The 19,368-nt window shown below is 41.2% G+C and overlaps 1 protein-coding gene across 3 annotated transcripts in view; it reads right to left on the bottom strand.

The window, feature by feature from the left end:
- The window catches only part of Pou6f2 (POU class 6 homeobox 2), a 508,576-nt gene that overhangs the window by 52,884 nt on the left and 436,324 nt on the right, over positions 1–19,368 (bottom strand). The window lies entirely within an intron of this gene.

A 19,368-nucleotide genomic window follows, 5' to 3' on the forward strand; every position in this document is an offset into this window, starting at 1 on the left:
AAGCAACCTGGATGGTGATCATAGTGGACACAGCTTCATGAAATAGTTCTTGGCTCTTGTGTTGGGCAGGCTTGCACTGCCATTAACATAAGTGGCAGGGATGGGGGTGGGTATGGCCATCACCTCAGGTCATGCCGCTCTGTACCGTCCACAGTCATGTCACGTTAGCAGTGCCCCGATCACTATTCTTCTTGATTGGAGACTCAGACTAGATTTGGACAGCTGTGAGCCCATGCACAACAAATGCAGATAATGAGCACAGCCAACTGGGCACTCGGAAATGGCTGCCAAGTGTACACGCCTTCATAGCTTTCATTGCCAGGATGCCTACCAGGAAAACGGGGGCCTGGGAGAAATCCGACTGTATTACATGGTGTGTTTTCAACAGATCAGTTCAAGACATGCTGATTCTAGTGTGTTCTTATTATAAATACAGGAGGTCTGAGAGTAGGGATTCGTAGCAGATGAGAGTTTTGACGATTCATCCTGAGCACATCAAGCATGGCTATAGGATCTACAGCTGGTCTAATCCACTCACCGAAATGACCATTTCTGAAGACATTTCCTTTTCTAGCATAAAATATCAAAATAAATTTAAATATAGTTGTGTACCTCTGCCATAAGGCACCAAACCCCACCTTTCCCTGCTCAATCAGGAGAGTCAGGCTGTAAAACCAGATGGACTCAGTAGATGCAAAAAACTCAAACCCCATTTTTTTCCTGGATAAAATAGGTGGTAAAATGACAGCAACTCATGAGAATGCAATGGGAATCAAGTGAAAGTGTGCAGGTAAAAGTGTTAGACATACATCCATAGCTCATGTCCTTAACAAGTATTGACTAATACCTTCACAGATCACACTGCACAGAACTTCTTACCTTAGAAATATGACAACTGTCCTGCTTATACATACAGTTTCTTTTTGTTTGATTTTTCTGCTTGATTATTTTTGGCAGGATGTTCCCCTGTAACTCAGGATGGTCTCCAACTTGAGATTAGCCTGCCTTAGCCTTCCCAGTGTTGCGGCTATAGACGTGTATCACCATGTCTGGCTGTGTTATTTTTAAAATGTAGTTTAGGGAAGCTACTAGCCAGCTGACATGGTAACTAAATGAGTTGTGCAATTGAAAAGAAGATAAGAATACAAGGTATATAAGACGGATAAAAAATTAGATGCATGTCATGAGAAGGCTTGCAAAACAAAAAAGAATTTGAAACAACTGTCACCTATTCGTCTCATATCCATCCTGTTAGATAGGACTTGTACATTGGCAGAGAAAACTGCTTCAGTTCTAGACCCAGAAGTGGTAGATGAAAAAGAAGTCAGAGAAGACATGACTTTCTTTATTGTGCATTATTCTTAGACTTAGTTTATAATATTTTTAAGTGCTCATCTTACAATTTAATTCCTGCAGTTTATTTTAAAGTTGTTTATTAGATAGTGAAGGTATGCACTAAAAAAGATTAGAGAAAAATAACACTTTGTGTTTACAATGCGCTCTCTCTCTCTCTCTCTCTCTCTCTCTCTCTCTCTCTCTCTCTCTCTCCTTCTTCCCTCACCGCTGTCCCTATTTCTGAAGAGTTTCATGTAAACCAGGATGGCCTCATATATTCCATGTATCCAATGACTACCTTGAGCCCCTGATCCTCCTTGCCCCTACCTGTAATTATTTATTCCTGTGTTCATACATTAGTGTGGCTATTGGGTGCTGATCTCAGGGAATAAGTACACATATCCAAATCTATATGCTTTGTGAATTTCCTTGCTGTCTATGAACATTAAATTATGATAAAATAAACAAATTCTTTCAAAGAGCAGCCTTCAGGGGTGTCGTGCACATCATCCACAGATGTCACCATCACAGATGTCACAACAGGACAGAGACAGAGCTCTTGTATCTTGGTAAAAGATTCATGTTTTTTGAAGTTGAATATCAGCACTCGTAACATTTTAAAAGAAGTTGTGTTGATTAAATTACAATAGCACAACTCATTTACATAAATAGGACATCACAATGAAGCAGTTTAGCTGTGACATGATATTCAGTGTTTATGCCTATTTCCTAAGTGTGCTTTGTGGATGCATAGGCTCAAAGCCTTCCTGGCACATAATTGAGGGTGATCTATGGGTCTGTCATTCTCTATGAGCCATGTGGATTTTACAGGGCATGGGTTTAGGAGCAGTTCTTTTTACTACTAAGTCTTTAGTTTAGTGTCTGGGTGTGTGGTACCATTTCATTTTAAATGAGGACATTGCAGAGTACGCAACTGACTCCTTGTTTAAGGGCCAGTGACTCTCAGAATATTTAGAAACGGTAGGGAAAACAGTGCAGTTTTTAGTTCATTTATGTACATTAAGACCTTAGCTTTCCCTCTAGCATTAGGCAAGAAAGAAGCATGTTTGCTGTCTTTGAGACTCTTTAACCAAACTGGTACTTCTGTTCCTTAACATTTTTCATAGGTGATGAAGGGAAGAGACATGTGTTGGATGGGTGGCTCTGTCCCTCTTAATGAGCTACTTCACATGTGGTCTATGCTGGGAGGCTCCCCTGACCCGTTCTAGGATTATCACTATGTGGGACCCTTAGAACAGTGGGAGAACAGTTTCTAGTATTTAATACTGAGTTGGTCCTCAGCTCTTTGTCTTCCGGCTAGATTGTAGAGATGGCTCTGTGTTAAATGCTGTCCATTCAGCATCCATGAAATAAAAAAGGACTGAAGTGATCTGAGGCACTTCAGTATCATAAAACACTTTGGTTCATCAACATAAAGTCACACCCAATTTCTATAGACTTTTAGAATTAATCTTATTTTAATGGCAAATTGACAAGGAGAACATCTTATTCTTTTCTAACACACAGCCATATTGCCAACGAGGATTTCTAGAAAACAATGCAATGTGTTTGTTGGATTCCCTAGCAATGGGCCAGGAAGAAGAAAACCCTGATCCTGCAGGGTTCTGGAGTCTAGAGTGGGGCCTCAGACATGTCCTACCCCAACACAAAGAAGCCGAAACTTCAACATTCACATCTGACAGTCATCATTATCCAGCAACCTGTGTTAACTGAGGACTGGAACCCTCCCGGTGTGGATGGCTCTGGGATCCTGAGGTAAGATGGATTCTGTTGCCCAAGGAAGTCCTTGAGATGTGACAGTTACTGAAGCAGAGTAGTGGGGACAAGTCCTGAAAAAGTGACATTACAATGGATCTCATTAGAAATTGTGTGGCATAGTAAGTATACCATGGTTCTCATCCCCTTTAATTATCATAGAGATCTTAGATCCTTGGAGTTTCTGAATGCGAGTGTAGGTGAGCAGCTGAAGATTACTGAGGAGTCTCTTATTCCTCACTTGAGCTGGTTCTGGATGTTGGAGGCTAGTTGCCAAAAGAGCCATCGAGCTAAACTGGCAGAGGCTTAGAAGTTCGAGTCCACCTCTGCCCTCCAGAGATTAAAGAGGGCCTGAGAAGGTTCCCATTGATTTGAGAAGTTTAGTCATGTGTACAATGGGTGTTGGAGAGTGCCCCTGCTGTGAAGGAGGGTACTGTGCCCCAAACCATCTACAAACAGAAGCTCTCGTGCACTCAGGACCATCTGGATCCTGCCCTGTGTATCCTCCCATCTAGAGCAGTGGCTCTCAACTTTTCTAGTGCTGTGATACTTAGTGCAGTTCCTCATGTCATGCTGACCCCCATAAAATTATTTTGTTGCTACTTCATAACTGTAATTTTGCTACTGTTATGAACTGTAATGCAAATATCTGATATGCAATGTACGTGATAAGTGGCCCCCAAAGGGGTCATGACTCTCAGGTTGGGAACCACTGATTTAGTTGTGCATTTGTATACTTTCTAATACCCTTCATAACAAAATAACAAACACTTTCCCCTGAGTTCTGTGAGTTATAATGCCAAATTAATACATAAAACGAGGGATTGATGGGAACCCATGAGTTGTAGTCAAAGTAAACAGAAGCCAGGACAACCTAGGGATCCAGTACTTATAGTTGACATGTTTAACACGGACGTGTGTTGGGGGGCATTGATCTTGTGAGGCTATATACCTTTTACTTGTGAGGCCTTCACTAACTCCAGATAATTGGTCTCAAAATTGAATTAAACAGTTGGATCTATGGTTGATGTATGCAGAGAATTGGAGAATTGCTTGGTGTAGGAAAAACAGCCAAATATGTTGCATGGCAGAAATATAAGTAAATAAATAGTTGTCTTTTCAAACGATAATGTGGATGCTATAGTACAGATATCACATATAGTCTTTTGCTTATGAATTTCATCATCCCGCAAGCACCTGCTCAATACCCAATATGATTGGGACACAGTATTGCAATGGATGGCAGACTGACATGTTCCCTATCTGGTGGGGATATTCGAACAGGGGAAGAAACTTGGTAGTAAAGGAAGTGATGTAAGACAAGGTAAGCCACCCATTCATTGACCTCCAAACTCAGTGGGGTGACAGTGGATAGTATAGAGTAGATGAGATGGATTCCATGATAGCTCAGCAGCTGTGATCTGTGTACCTGGGCCTGTTCAGAATAGTACACAGATGTGACTGGCAATTAATGGACCATTCTATCCCATAAAGGAGAAGTCATATAGTGCAATGACTGGGAGCATGAATTCTGGAACTGGACTCTGAAGCTGCTCCTAGGTAGTTGTGCCTCAGTCTCTCCAACTTTAGTGAAAAAGACACATGACTGAAGGCTGACAGTGCAGTCTAGTGGTAGAGCATGTACTTAGCATACATGAAGTCCTGGATTCAAACCTTAGTACCACATGCATGCAAAACCATGAAACAAAACAACAAAAACCAGCCATTTATATGAACTGGTACTAGAAGAGTTCCTGGCATAGAGTAGTAAGCCCCTTGTAAGTTTTACTATAATAGTTTTATCCATTCTCTTACAGGAATACAATATTTTAGGACTAAGTCCCTTCACACAGTCACAGTATCCTGGGTAGTTTATTGGCCACTTTTCAGATTTTAACCTATCCAAAAGTCCTTTCCTTGCTGTTCACACATTTCATTTTTCCTAGGCACCCTTTAGAGACACTTTCCTTAACTAGAGCTATCCAAGGTGCACACTTCTTACTGGACAGAGTCATGCCAAAACCATTGGAAAGAAATGAAACAATGCTCAGATTTATTGAAAAAGTAATCCAGGACAGAAGGGTGGTGGGTATGGAAGATAGGCCCTAGATAGGTGCTTGAAGACACTGGGTGGCAAACTGACTTGGCTCTTACAAGAGTAAGAACCTATTGTGCTCTTACATGAAGCTGTATTTCCCTGACAGTAACAGTTCTTAAAAATCTCTTTTATGATACCTGGCTGGACTTAGAATCACCATGGAAATAGACTTCTGGGAGTTCCTGTGAGGACATATCCAGAAAGGTTCAACTGAAGATGGAATTCTGAATGTGTGTTACTGTCCTTCCCAAAGGCTGTAGTCCTGGTCTGATAAGGGTCAAAGGAGAGAGGCAGCTGAAAGCAGGCTTGTATCTCCCTGCTCTTTGACACAGACTCAGTGTGACTGTCTCATGCTCCTGCTGCCATGGCATCTTCATCACAATGGGCTGTAACCTCAAACTGTGAGCTAGAACAGTCTAAAGCCTTTCTTCCTGAAGTCACTTGTGTTGAGCACATTTCCAGAGCATTGAGAAAAATAAAGAACTCACCTTTCTGTTGTCTGTCCAGTTCTCTCACTTCCCAACATTTCGCAAAAACTATTTGGATTATTTGAATGCTCTCTTTCTTTCCCTATCTAAACAACCTCCAGTAAATTTTGATTCATGGCTGTATTTTCATTTTTTTTTCACAATGAAAAACACTCAGAGCCCTGGATAGACGTTTATTGAATTACTACACAAATGAGTATATAAAAAAAAATCTTCCTCGGGTACAAGACTTTTGTGGGAAGTGAATTCTTCAATCTTTACAAAAAAGAGTATCTATATTTTTCCTTTTAAAAACACTCTAAACTCTCTAAGTTCACATTACATTAATAAACCTAAGCTTTAGATGTGGGGTAAAAGACCAGAAACTTCTTGGTCCCTAGGTGGTAATTCATCAGGTAAATTGTGGTCAATAAATGCAGCCATACAGCCACACACTTATAAGGCTATAATGCCCTTGGATGATTTTCTGATCATAGTTGGTCATACTCCAGGGTGGAAAACTCAATGATGATCTCATACAAAGATGAAAATGTAGCTTTTCTTTGGACATCTTGGGTGAAAAGCCCTGTGGGATCTCTTAGACACTGAAAGCCTAGAAATGGTGTAGAGGACTGGACAGATGACTTAATATTGATTTGAGATGCAGTCATGGTCATGTAAGACCACAAAGGAGGTGAGGCATTTCTGTTGCTTAGTGATGCTGGACTTGCCATATTGCCACATCACAAGACATTACTTATGTTTTGTGTTGGTATTAGCAAATGCAGCAAGCATAAGAATGTACAGCACTCCCATAAGCACATACTACTTCATAATGATAACAATTGACTGTGCTATTGATTTATGCATTTACTGTATGACATTTTGTATTGTTATTCTTTGTATTGTTATTTTAGAAGGTACTCCTTTCAATTATGCAATAACTTAACTGTAAAACACCATGCTGTGTTACATGGGCAGCAAGCTCATCCATTTCTGCTTATTATATCTCTTGATTAAATCACACAGGTACAGTCAGTAATTAACCTATGCTGTCCAGTCTCTTTCCTCTTCTCTCCTCCCCTTCCCTCCCCCTCTCTTTTTTGTTTCTCTCTTTCTTCTGTTAGTTCTTTCTATCTTTGTGGTTTGGTGGATAGCCTTGAGCTGTGATGGGCTTTATGGGGGTGTCAGGGCACATGGGCATAAAATTAGTTTGTGGCTTCACAGCAGTCATTGAGTCAAAAGTGAGGACCTGTACAGCTGACTTTACAAAAGCTTGACATCACTAAAGGTGGACAGAGGAGGCTCTCCCAGAGGGAACATGGGTATCTTAGCAAGTGTTCTAGAATCACACTGGGGAGACAGCTAGGTGCTGCATGGAGTCTGAGTCCAAGTCATGAAGACACTAGAAGAAGAAGAAGGCACTGGGTCAGGCTGACACGCTGTAATTATGTGGCAAGCTATTAGAAAGCTCTCCAAAGGCATGCGCTTCTCTGTTATTTTTACAGTAATCCCAGCATTGAGTCAGGAAGCCAGCAGGCTTTCACCTCCACACAATTCACTGATTTGATTTTGTAGAAGAGAGGTCATCATTACAGAACACACCAACCTTAAATCAGATTTTATCCAAGTGCTATGCAGACAAATACAATGTTACTTCCAACCTACACATCTCATTTCCTTTTCTCTCTGGTCCTCTATCTCATAACCTGAAAATCCATCTTTTTATGGAACTTCATGCTATTTTCTTACTTACATACACAGTGCTACTTTTACCAATTGCCTCTTGTCATGGCACATTAGTTAGGTGAATTTGTTGATATTACAGACTCTCTCATCCTGTATTTCTTATTTTCTCATTCACCTTAAACAAATAATTGGGAATACTCCTGTGATGCTAAAAGGAAAAATACTTTTAAAAATAGACACTTTTAAGAAACAGGATAAATTGCTGCCATGGTATAGCAGTTAGTATTGTGCCAGTCACTAGCCATGGAAAAATTTATTACACTCTTCTTTACACACACACACACAGACACACACACACACACACACACACACACAGACACAGACACACACACACACACACACACACACACACACACACACACATATATATATATATATATATATATATATATATATATATATATATATTCCTAAGACTTGTTGAGTTGTGTTACAAGGGACCATAGGTCCTGTGTAGTGAATAGGAAAGACAAGAACAAAAGAGGGACCAATAGGAAGCCAGGGACAATTTTCTGCCTTTCTGAGGCTTCATGGGCATGTCATTCATTAGATTCTTCAGGTGACAGTGGCACAGTCTCTATACAAGGACTCAAGGACACAGACATCAAGGAGACAAGAGCATTTTGCCTACAGGCCCTTCTAGGTCTTTCTGGGCCCTTCCAGGCCTTTTGTACCAACACAGACAGGGCTATAAGAAAAAGAAGCAAGAAATCCAGAGAAGGGCCGTTACTCTGGCCCAGGAAAATGGGAAACTTCTTGGAGAGGACTCTCTTGAACTGACTCTCAGAAGAATACTAGGAATTGATTGTTAAGGTGGAAGAAAAAGAGAGGAAAAGGCATCTTGTCCTTGGCAATACTCAGTCAAAGATGCAGAGTTGAGAACTAGAACTCTGTATGTGGGACCATTAGTGTGGCACTTTAGGTATTTGGAGGAGCATGGAGTGGTAGATGCTGTTGGAAAAGCTTTCCCACAATTCATAGGGGCTCAGTCCTGCATAATCACAGATTGACTAGGCTGATGGGAAAAGACAGGCAACTAGGGCAGAAGAGACTAAATACATCACTATGGCATCAGAAAGCCCCATGCATGTCCAGAGCACAGCTTGAGGCAGGTGACAGATCTGGGATAGTTCTTAGCTGGGTTTAAAGGTGAGGAATGAAGGTAGGAACCATAGATTCAGAAGCACACGTGAATTGTGTGCTGGTTCCTGGGTGGGGTCTGAGAGAGCCACAGGTCTGAAAGCAGAGTGCCTCCATTCTCATCTCCATGGGGACCTTTTGGAGACCACCTGCAGAGTATCACAGTGAGGAAGCCACCCAGTGGCAGTAATCTACATAAAGTACTGTCTATATAAGAGGGAATTTAAATCGCTGATTATCTAAAAATTGATAATCAAACATTTGGCCTTATAAACTAAAATACCTTCTGTTAAAATGAAGAAATGATCTAGGTTACAAAGCCCCACAGTGACGGGCTATGAAGGACCACTCCGTATCTATGGCTGGGTCCATGTATAAGACCAAAGTGTCACTTAATAAATTTTAGTTTTAGCAGTTAATTAAAAGGAATGTACTAGTTCGTGACTAGATCAAGTCTCTGGGAATCTGCCCCAAAGGGATGAAAGTCTTTTACTTTGAAGAGGTTGAATGTGTGTTTTTCCTACAGATTCTAGTTTCATTGGTGAAGCTCAAAACTTTTTCTAAGTCCAATGGATTCAATTAATCATTAAGAAAGTAACAAAAAACCTTTTTCTTCCATCTCAATAATCACATTACTAAGAAGTGCTTATAAGGTCTTCTGCAGAACGCCTTGGTTTGAGCAGCCCGGGGGTGGGGGCAGAGGGAGGCTTTTGTACACTGTGTTTGATCTTTGTTAGTATTCGTGAAGGCTTGCTTGCCTCAGTTTACTCTCTGAACAGCTGCTGCAGCCTCGGAGACTACAGTATTCTCAGAAGTCAACCCTACACTTGGGTCAGATTTTTCAATCCTAAGAACAAGTAGTCTTTGGTTTATTTGTTGTGTCTCTGTCCTGGAACCTTAGGACAACATCTTTCATGAGTGGACAGTAAGGATTGGATGTGACATTTAGACTGTAAATAGAAGAAAATACCATTTCTGGTTAGGTTACACACCCCTTAAGTTGGTGTCTATATGCATGGCTGAGTAAACACTGTGTGGTCCCTTCACCACCCTAAGTGCGAGATCATCTGACAAATGACCCCAGAGAACACCCTGAACATCACAGAGGTGGCTGCACCATCTCTGTGAATAACTCCAGGAAGAAAAACAAGTGGCCCAGTTATTAGAGAAAATACAGCCACACAGACTCAAGAAAAACAAAACAAAACATGACTAGAATGCTCAAAGGTAAATAAAACCCTCCTACACTCACAAGACATATTGGTTATAGGTTGTTCTAAAAAACATTAAGCTAACAGTAAGAACCAGCCACTCTCTGTAGGAGCTGTGAGCCAAGACAATATAAAAAGTTGTTGCATAGATTATTCGGGACGATCACATTAATAAAGTCGAGCACAGGTTAAGAAGTATAAAAGCCGAATCTCACCACGTGCAATTGCAAGGCTGTGTAGAACTTTCCTTGTACTTAGGGAGGACAGAGAAGGCAGTCGGAGAATGAAGACAGCAGTCCTCCCAATCAGTAACAAAAACCTTTAAAAATCTTCGCAAGTACTGGCCAATACTGAGAAAATGCTGGGTACGAAGGACACAAACTAAGGGTGTAGGAGGGACTCGTGGCAAAGTCCTCGGAAGCCAGGGCTCTTGGGTTCTCTCAGGGAATCAGCTCTTCGGCCAAATCACTTTGGCCCCGCTTTGCTTTCCTAATGAGAAGAGGGAGTACTCCACTACCCCCACTGTTTTTAAAGCTAACTTCTTGGGTACCGAAGCCGCAGCAGATTTAAACATTCTGTACTGAATTTCACCAATCAATCATCCTTTACACTACTCCAAGGACTAAATAAACCTGCTTCCCCGGCCGCCCACCCGCCTCTGCAGGGCTTCGGACAGAAGATGGTGCCGAGAGACTTGGCTTCATGGGGTCTGCAGGTAAGAGCTTCCAGGCTGTGGCTCTGAGTACGGATTCTGCCCACAGCATCATCACCACAAAGAAACTCCACAAGGCACATTTTAAGGCGGAACCGTGGTGGCCCACTCCGTCAGTCATTGTTAGTGAGTGGTGAAGAAAGCTGCCTACTTCACTGTTAACTGGGAAGGAGTCCGGGTCCCAGTGTTCCTTTGAAATAAATGACCCTGTGACCTTACATATTATTACTAGGCCTCATCTATCACCTCCCAATAGCACTGATGCCTTTAACACATAGGATTTCTGGGACACTTCAGATCCATACATGGACAATGATAATGTTACAATGTAATAAATTGGGAATGGTGATATAATTTTTAAGACTTATGAGAATTATTAAATAAATATATTAATTGGATGTAATTCATGCACACGCGTGCATGCATGTGTGCATGCTTGAGAAAGGGTCTTACTCTATAGTCCAGGCTGGCCTCAAACTCCTGACAGTGCTATTGTTCCTTTTGCTTCAGACTCCCACGGTAGGATAAAAAGTGAGTCACTCAAATAGAAACATGGCTGGAAGTGAGCATGTAGTGAATCAGGCTACGGCAAGGTTCTGTCACCTGCAGCTCATTGACTTCTGAGGTGGCTCCCGCAGCCTGGGCTTGGCAGTTGGCTGGCAACACCCATTCTGCCCCAAGATGAGATGGCCTGAAACCTTTTCCATATGATAAAATCCTGCTTTGGCGCAGGAAATGGTAGGATGTTGAATTTACAATAAATTTTAATAAAAATCAAGTCAGCCAGGCAAAGTCTTTCAAAGACTCCAGAAGACCAAGGATTGTAATGTCTGAGTGCTGAACAGGCCACCGCAGGAGCCTAGGGATTATGGGGGTGGAGGGAGACTTGGAGATCTTTAATATTAATTCCAGAATATCTTGGTCCTGGGGAGGTCATTTTCATGAGTCTGGATGGTAGAAAGCTCAATCAATATTTTTCTTGAACTTCCAGATTAGCTTTTGCTTTGTGTACCACATTTTAAAACCGAGAGCCCCTACATCTCTCAATTACAGTGCATGGGGGAAGACTTAGTCCAACGTACATGCTCAAACAAACTTGCACACACACATGCACACACAATGCACACTCACATACACACAGTCTGTGTCTCTTTTACAATCTGTCTCCCATACAACCACATACATTCTCTCACACACACACACTCATGTGCATACAGGTAAACACACACCCACTCACATAGTGCACATGTCATTCACAGTCACTAACTCCCACATAAACACATACACTTACACAATACACACTCACATATCATACTCCATACATAAACTCACTCACACACTCATACTCATACATACACATACTCACATACAGACTAACTCGTACACACATATACACACAAACACACACATACCTGATCCCATATAAATATATACTCAGTCTTCTATACACACATACATACTCACATATGCTCATATACACATCCACACCCACACCATACCACCACACTCAGAAACACCCCCATGCACACTTATATAAGTGTTCACACATATTCACACACACTTGCACACACTAAAATATAAGAAAATACGAAACTTCACGAAGTGATTAATTTTTCTATGGAAAACATCAAAAATGAAACAGAAATGGAGGTGTGGAAGTGGTAAGCAGATGTTTACTTTTTAAAGATTTTCATTTCAAAAATGTGGGTAAATTGACAAGCTACGGTTTAGGTTTTAAAGAGTCAGAAATATAATTTTGAGGAATTTGTTGGGATAGAGATGGAACCTCATCATAGCTTTAAAACAATGCATTTCTAGGCTGTAGATGTGCAAGCAATGACTGGGGCAGAGTATTTGGGCAGCTCCTAAAGTCTGTGATCTGGGACTGTAGTCCCAGGATTTGCTCTGGAGTCCAGCGTTTGGACATCAAACAGGTTTGATAGCGACTGTGATGCCTGGGCCTTCTGTTGACTTGGAATGATCTTAGTGCACTATTGGCTCTGGACACGGGCCATCCTTAAGGAAGCTTTCCCAGCATGTAGAACCACTGTGCATTGTGCAGTCACAATAGCTCTTTTATATAGAGTTCCACATGTAAACCCTTCTGCACTGTGACCTATGTTGTGTGCCCTGAGCAAAGCTGGCTGATCTTTCTGTTATCCACACGTTTAGTGGATGTACTAAAGGCTCTGCTTGTATGCACACTGCCTCGTCCCATCATCTACATCTCAATGGAGAACTGGCTCTTCAAAGCTGGGTGCTCCACAAACCACCTGCATCTGGAAAATGTTCCTTCTGACACTTTAGTTGTGATTCGTACAAATTAGTTAAGATAAGATTTATCAATTTCAATATCACGTATCATGGAGACTACAGGCTTTGGGATTCATAAACACAGTTTTTTTACTATTGTATAGCAGTGTAGTCACAGTTCACATTTCTATGGCCCACAGTCACGAGCCCAACAGTTTATCTGCCCTCCCTCTCCACCTGGAGCAGTACATTTTACATCCCACAGAGAAGGGGTGTGGGCAGGACGGAAAGCAGGCAAAGGAAAATTCTCAGGTAGAAAGGCTTGGATGCTAGTTCTCTGAGGATAGCACTCAAGATGGCCATGTGTGCTCAGAGATTACTGCTGGGGTGGTGGGGTGATGGTGTATATCTATATATCTGTGGTGTATATTAAGTGTATCTGTGACTGCTGAGTAATGAAGAGAAGACTCTTTTTGGGCATGTGTGGCTTTGGAGATAAATGATACATGACCACTGTCATCTTCATTTTCTTTGTAAACCTCACTTTAAAGTGTTAATTGCTGATAATTAAAGCCAAGAAGCATATATGTCACATCTAATGTACACTGAAGTTAAATTTGTTCATACTGGGAAGCAAGCTTACATTTAATATGCTATTTCTCTAGTTTCTATAGGCACAGCCTCTTAAAGTCTTAGGAATATAAATGGATAAATTTATTTGCATCTATGACTTATGAATGAATTCTTTACTTCATAGTTCGAGAAAAAAGTTAAAGAATGAGGTTTAATTATATGCAAAGTTTTGAAAAAATATTTCTTTAATACAAAAGCGAGTCGTTATAAATTACAACTAAGTCTTACAATGCAAAGCCTGATTCTACGTTGTAAAATTTGAAAAGCTGGTTTTATACTTTGAAACTTGGCACTGAACATTCATTTAGAAGTGTGTTACAGCTGGACTAAGAAGTACGGTTATTTCTGGAGATAAATTTGCTCTGCACCTGGAGTGCAGGCAGGTATCATGTTTTGGTAACTATGAGGGGCCATCTTTGTCCTTCATTTTCATCTAGGTGGGCAGAAGGTAGACGATGCTTCTGGATTTCTGAACAGGTAACTGTACCTTCTGTGGGCATGGCTAAGAGCCTTACAGCTAATAGAGATCTGCTTCTCCGTGTTGAATGTCTCTCAAAAAGAGGGAGGAGGAGCCAATAAACTGATGTATAAAGATGACCATAAATTGTCCAAAGCAAAACAATAAAATTATGGTAAATAAGCACAAAAATGCACTGAAAATAGCATTTCATTTTAGAAACGTTTCAAAACAATCCTGTAATTTTCTAAACATTTTTAATGCATTTCGCTCTCATGAACTTTGTCATCTACTATTCAAGTAGCAATCAGGCAATACATTATAAAATATGTTATTTCAAGTAGAAATGCTTTCAGATATAAAATGGGCTTCATGTACTAGCCATTAATTTAGCTGAATAAGCGGAATGTGAACTTGGCAGCAAAATGAGCACTTTCCATCCGTCCTCGCTGTTTCCTTCAGAAGAGAGAACTGGGAAATTCACCCAGATGTTAGAGGAGCACAGCAACTTCTTCCTTTCGGATCGTTTTGATTGGCTTCTTTCAGTTAGTAATGTGCATTTAATTTCTTCTGTGCCTTTCATAGCTTGCTAATTCATTTCTTCTTAGTGGTGAATATTCAATTTCAATACATTGTTTATTCCCAATGTATCCCAATGTACCCCATTTTATTTATTTATCTGCTTGCTGAAGGATATATAAATTGCTACCAAGTTTGGGCAATTATGAATAAGCTCTAGACATCCAAGAGCAGGCATTTGTGTGGACGCTAGTTTTCAGTTTTGCTGGGTAAGTATGAAGGAGCCCAATGACGGGTGGACTGTGTGGCAAAGTATCTTTATGCTTGTAAGACTGTCAAACTGCCTTCCCAGCGGCTTCTGTTTCACACTTCCACCAGTTTCCATTGCATCGTGTCTTCCCCGGTGCATGTGCTTAGAATCCGGGTCATTCTAACAGGGGTACTGTAGTTGATCACCAGTAAGTGAATGAAGGCACCATGGAAAGGCTACACACTGTGTGACTCCAACTGCGATGCTTTGGCAAAAACAGTGAAACAGTGATGGGAGAAAGGCCCATGGGGAAGGGATGGGACGAATACCCTTACGCATATGTCCAAACACAAAGGTTGAGCAAGCCAAAAGTGCGCCCTCATGTAGACTTGGGCTTTGGGTGAAAATGCTGGGTCTTTGTGGGTCCACTAATGATAACAATCTGCATGTTTGTGGGGTGTTGACAATAGGGAGGCTGTGGATGTGTGGGGGAGCAGGGCTATGCTAGAAAGCTCTCCACCTCGTAAGTCATTCTGACAATTACATACATCTCCTGTGACACAGTGGACTTAAAAAGGTATATTCTTTACACTTGCTACCAAGCCTAAATATTCAAGTTTGTTCTCCAGTACTTACATGGGAGAGGGCAAAAGCTAAGCTCTACCATGCATTTTCTGAGTTCCATACACGTGCTATGGCATGTCTCTCCATTCTCTAATCATTTCAATAGATGTAACTGTAAGAGATAAGCTGTAAGCACATGCAATACAACTGCATTAGATGGACTCAGTAAGTCAGTAATAAAGAAGAGACCATGAGTTTAAGAGGAAATAGGGGCTGGAGAGGTGGCTTAGGGATTAAGAGCACTGACTGATGCCCCAGAGGACCGGGGTTCAATTCCTAGCACTCACATGGCAGCTCACAACTGCCTATAACTCCAGTTTCAGGGGATCTGACGCCTTACACAGACATACATGCAGGCAAAACATGAATGCACATGAAATAAAAGTAATTAAAAAAAAGAGGGAGTAGAGAGAATCCAGGAGGAGTTGGAGGGAGATTAGAGGGATGAATCCTTTAAATATAAAGACAGAGTTCATGTGTTAACTTCTCAAAGAACAACAATTTTAAAGAATACACTGTACGTAAACTCATTTGCTGTCATCAAAGGCTAAAAGACAACTTTCTTTTCTCTTGAAAGGCCATAACTTGAGGATGCACACAAGAGCAGTCACAGCCTGCCCTAAACACACAATTCTAGCTTTGTTTCTGTGTCCGCATCAGTGTCAAGGACTAGGACTGAGTTCGAGTCCTGTTGTGTGGGTTCTAAATGATGCTTTTCCATCCTCCTTACTTTTACACGGGTTTACCTGGAAGCAGACTCTGGAGAACAATGGTTCTCAACTTTCCAAATGTTGAGGCCATTTTACAGTTCCTCATGTTGTGGAGACCCCAGTCATAAAATTTCGATGCTACTTCATAATTGTAATTTTCTACTGTTATGGGTCATAATGTAAGTATCTGATATGTGACCACAACCCCCAGGTTGAGAGCCACTGCTACAGGCCATAGGGTGTTACTGAAGGGAGATCTTTGGGACTGATCCTCAAGGACAGGCGTGAGAGGAGTGAGTGAGCAGAGGAGAACTTGGGTTTGATATAGATCTGTGCAGATGTCTTCCAAGCCCACAAGAAAACTTTAGAGTTAGAGCAGTCCATAAAAATGGGCCAAGCTGGGGTTTCTTGATTTATTTACTAATTTTAAAGTAGCAATAATACTTTATTAAAAGCTAATTGGTAGGTCAGATTACACTGCAGAAGAGCAGCAGAATGTGTGAGGAAAGAAGGTGCTCCAGGGCCAGAGCTGGGCTTTAAAATGTGTCACATGAGTAGGTCATTAGATGTGGGACATCCATGTCAGTGTATGGCCTTGAAGGAGGAGCTTTTTTGCAGCTAAAGTCACTTAGGAGGAGCTACTGACATAGGGCACTTCAGTAGCTGGACAAGTAGCTGAAGGGGCATCTATGCTTGCCCTCTCTAAGCCTCCATTTCTTACTGTGTCAATGAGGACCCGTGAAGGCACTGGCTTCAGTGCATTTATATTTAGTTGTGTTCAGATGCCCAACAAATGCTCAGACATGTCTTGCTATTACAGGGTGATTACAGCTTTTTTGTTTGTTTGTTTGCTTTCAGGCAGGGTTTCTCTGTGTAGCTTTGCTGTCCTGGAACTTTCTCTGTAGACCAGGCTGGCCTTGAGCTCAGAGATCTTCCTGCCTCTGCTTCCCAAGTGCTGGGATTAAAGGGGTGAACCACCGCTACCTGGTGATCATTAGAACATTGTTCTTCCTGGAACCCAGCATGCTCCTTCCAATGCAGAGGCATGATCTAGAGGCTTCTTTTCATTGATGAGTTCCTTCCCAACCCAGAGCCAACACAAAAATCTCCTGTGGAAACCACTTTCTTCTGTTACTCCTAATAATTTGCATGTGATTCTAATTAAGGTGTCATGTAAAAATTGATCATATCCATTCCTAAAATTTCCCCTCTCACATCCTAGAACTGAAAGTTACTAAAGAGAAGAGAGTACGTCTTCTTATTTCCTTGTACTACTGCTGGTACTGATCACTGTGCTTTACTGGGCAAGCAATGGAAGTTTGTTGACTGAATAAACACGCGAAAGGGAAAGGCTGGTCATCTGTCACATACTGCTATTTTTCCTATTACAAGAATTTGAGATTTACAGAACCTATTATTTCCTAACTTCACCCCTGGGAAGTCTAGAGTTAAGTTTAATGAACAATTATAGATATGGTATTAACCTAGCCATTTGGTCTCTTATTTTCCCTTCACTCTGCATTGATTTTGGTGTTTGTTTTATTGGCTTTGCTTATGACTGTTATATATTTTTTTATCATAATCCCTCTTGGATCCCCTTTAGATGTAGGCAGGTTATAAATTCTATGTATGCAAATCACATCATCCATGTTCTAGCTTTCAAAAAAACATTTAAGGATTACTATCTAAATGTAATTCATTATAAGATTTTATTTCCAGAACACAAACTTTCCAAATGTGTGTAGAATCAGCATCAACTTTATCCATTATATTTTTGTTTCAATTGTATGTTTATAAGGAGTTATTATAAAACAGTTCTATATCCAAAATATGGTAGGGGTGATACCTAAAATATGGTTCTCAAGGAGAAAAATAAGATACTAAACCAAAAGAAATAGTAAGTCTGTCTGTCCATCCATCCTTCCACCCACCCTTTGTTTAGTGGATGTATGTCACACGTCCTCACTGTTCTAGTGACTACTGGGAAAGTCGGGAGTGAGATCCATATGGAACAGGTTGCTTGCTATTGCATTTTTGTAGATAAAAATAGATGGGCGATGAGAAAACAGTGGGTAATTTGGAGTACTGGGAAGTGCTGGGAAGAAAATAAAACAGGAGCGTGTGGAAGAGGAACTGGTGACAGGGGAGCGAATTGTAATGGTAGGTCCTGTGGACAGGAGAGATCTCTCAGAGAAGGCAAGGAAGACAGCTTAATGATGAGAGGGAGCTACTCATAAAAATATGACATATAACTAGGCAGAGAGAGGACAAGATGTGCAAAGGCCCTGAGGCAGGAGCAGGCAAGGCTGTTTATAAGCCCCCAGCCTGGAAGTCATTTGTAAGTTAGTATTTAACTTAAATTGTAGTTAATATGTACAGCCCAGCATCTCACTAAAGAATCATAGAACAGCTGCAGCTCGCAATGAGATCTCCAATGCAGACATACTTTTGAGTTTCAGTGTATTTTTAAAAACTTTAAGGAACTTTGCCCAGATTACAACATGGTTATCTATCATTGCTCCGATAGAAAGGAAACCGCCTTGCCATGGTGTCTGAGCCAAACCCTGGAGCATTTGATCTGAACCAAATGCAAGTACAAGTCGAGTGTCTATTATTTTATGAGACACAACCAATAAAATTCCTCCTCCTGACTTTGGTGGGACAAATGAGAGCCACTGGGGCTAGTTGGATTTATCTTCCTCAGAGACCTCTGAGTGGGTAGTGCTTCGGATTATGGAATTGACTTTTAGAGCAAAAGTCTGAGTTTCTTATGTTGACTGATTTGTAATTTACTATGTGTTTTACGACCCTTCTGAGGCATCTCACGTCTCATATTTAAATTGAGCATCTAGGGCAGAAAGTGGTAGAATTGACTCATTCTGCCTCGGCAGGAAGGGGTGAGAGAGAACAGGTAAGACTGAAGCCTCTTCTCCATGACACACGGTGGTGGGGATTCGGAGAGAGGCATAATTCAAGAAAAGAAACAGAAGCCGGAAGTAGTCCTCATAACCTGGAACAGGAGCACCTTCCTTTCCCACAGGACTTCACAGTGACCGGTCTTCCTACATCTAGAGACTGGTCAACAGTGGTGTGCCGACACCCTAAGCATTGGTTTGCTGTGTGACCTGAATGGCTTCACACATTCCTCCTGGCATTTGTCCACAGACACAGTATCTCTTGTGACTTCTGTCCTCATTCCTGACTCCCTCATACTATTTCTGATGACAGAAGAAGATAGATCCTGGCTCTTTGTGCTGAAGAGCTGTACCATTGGGTAGATTTAATAAGAATATCAAAGAAAATGATCATTTCCTACTAAGAGTAAGCCAAACGATTTCAGGAAACAGAGGCAGAAAGTTGTTGAGATATGCAGAGCCTAAGGGTCCCACTTGAAAAATCTCAGCTGAAGCATCACTCACATCTCTGGAATCTTT

The sequence above is a fragment of the Rattus rattus genome, chromosome 14 (assembly GCF_011064425.1).
Source record: "Rattus rattus isolate New Zealand chromosome 14, Rrattus_CSIRO_v1, whole genome shotgun sequence".
In the NCBI taxonomy this organism is placed as follows: Eukaryota; Metazoa; Chordata; class Mammalia; order Rodentia; family Muridae; genus Rattus; species Rattus rattus.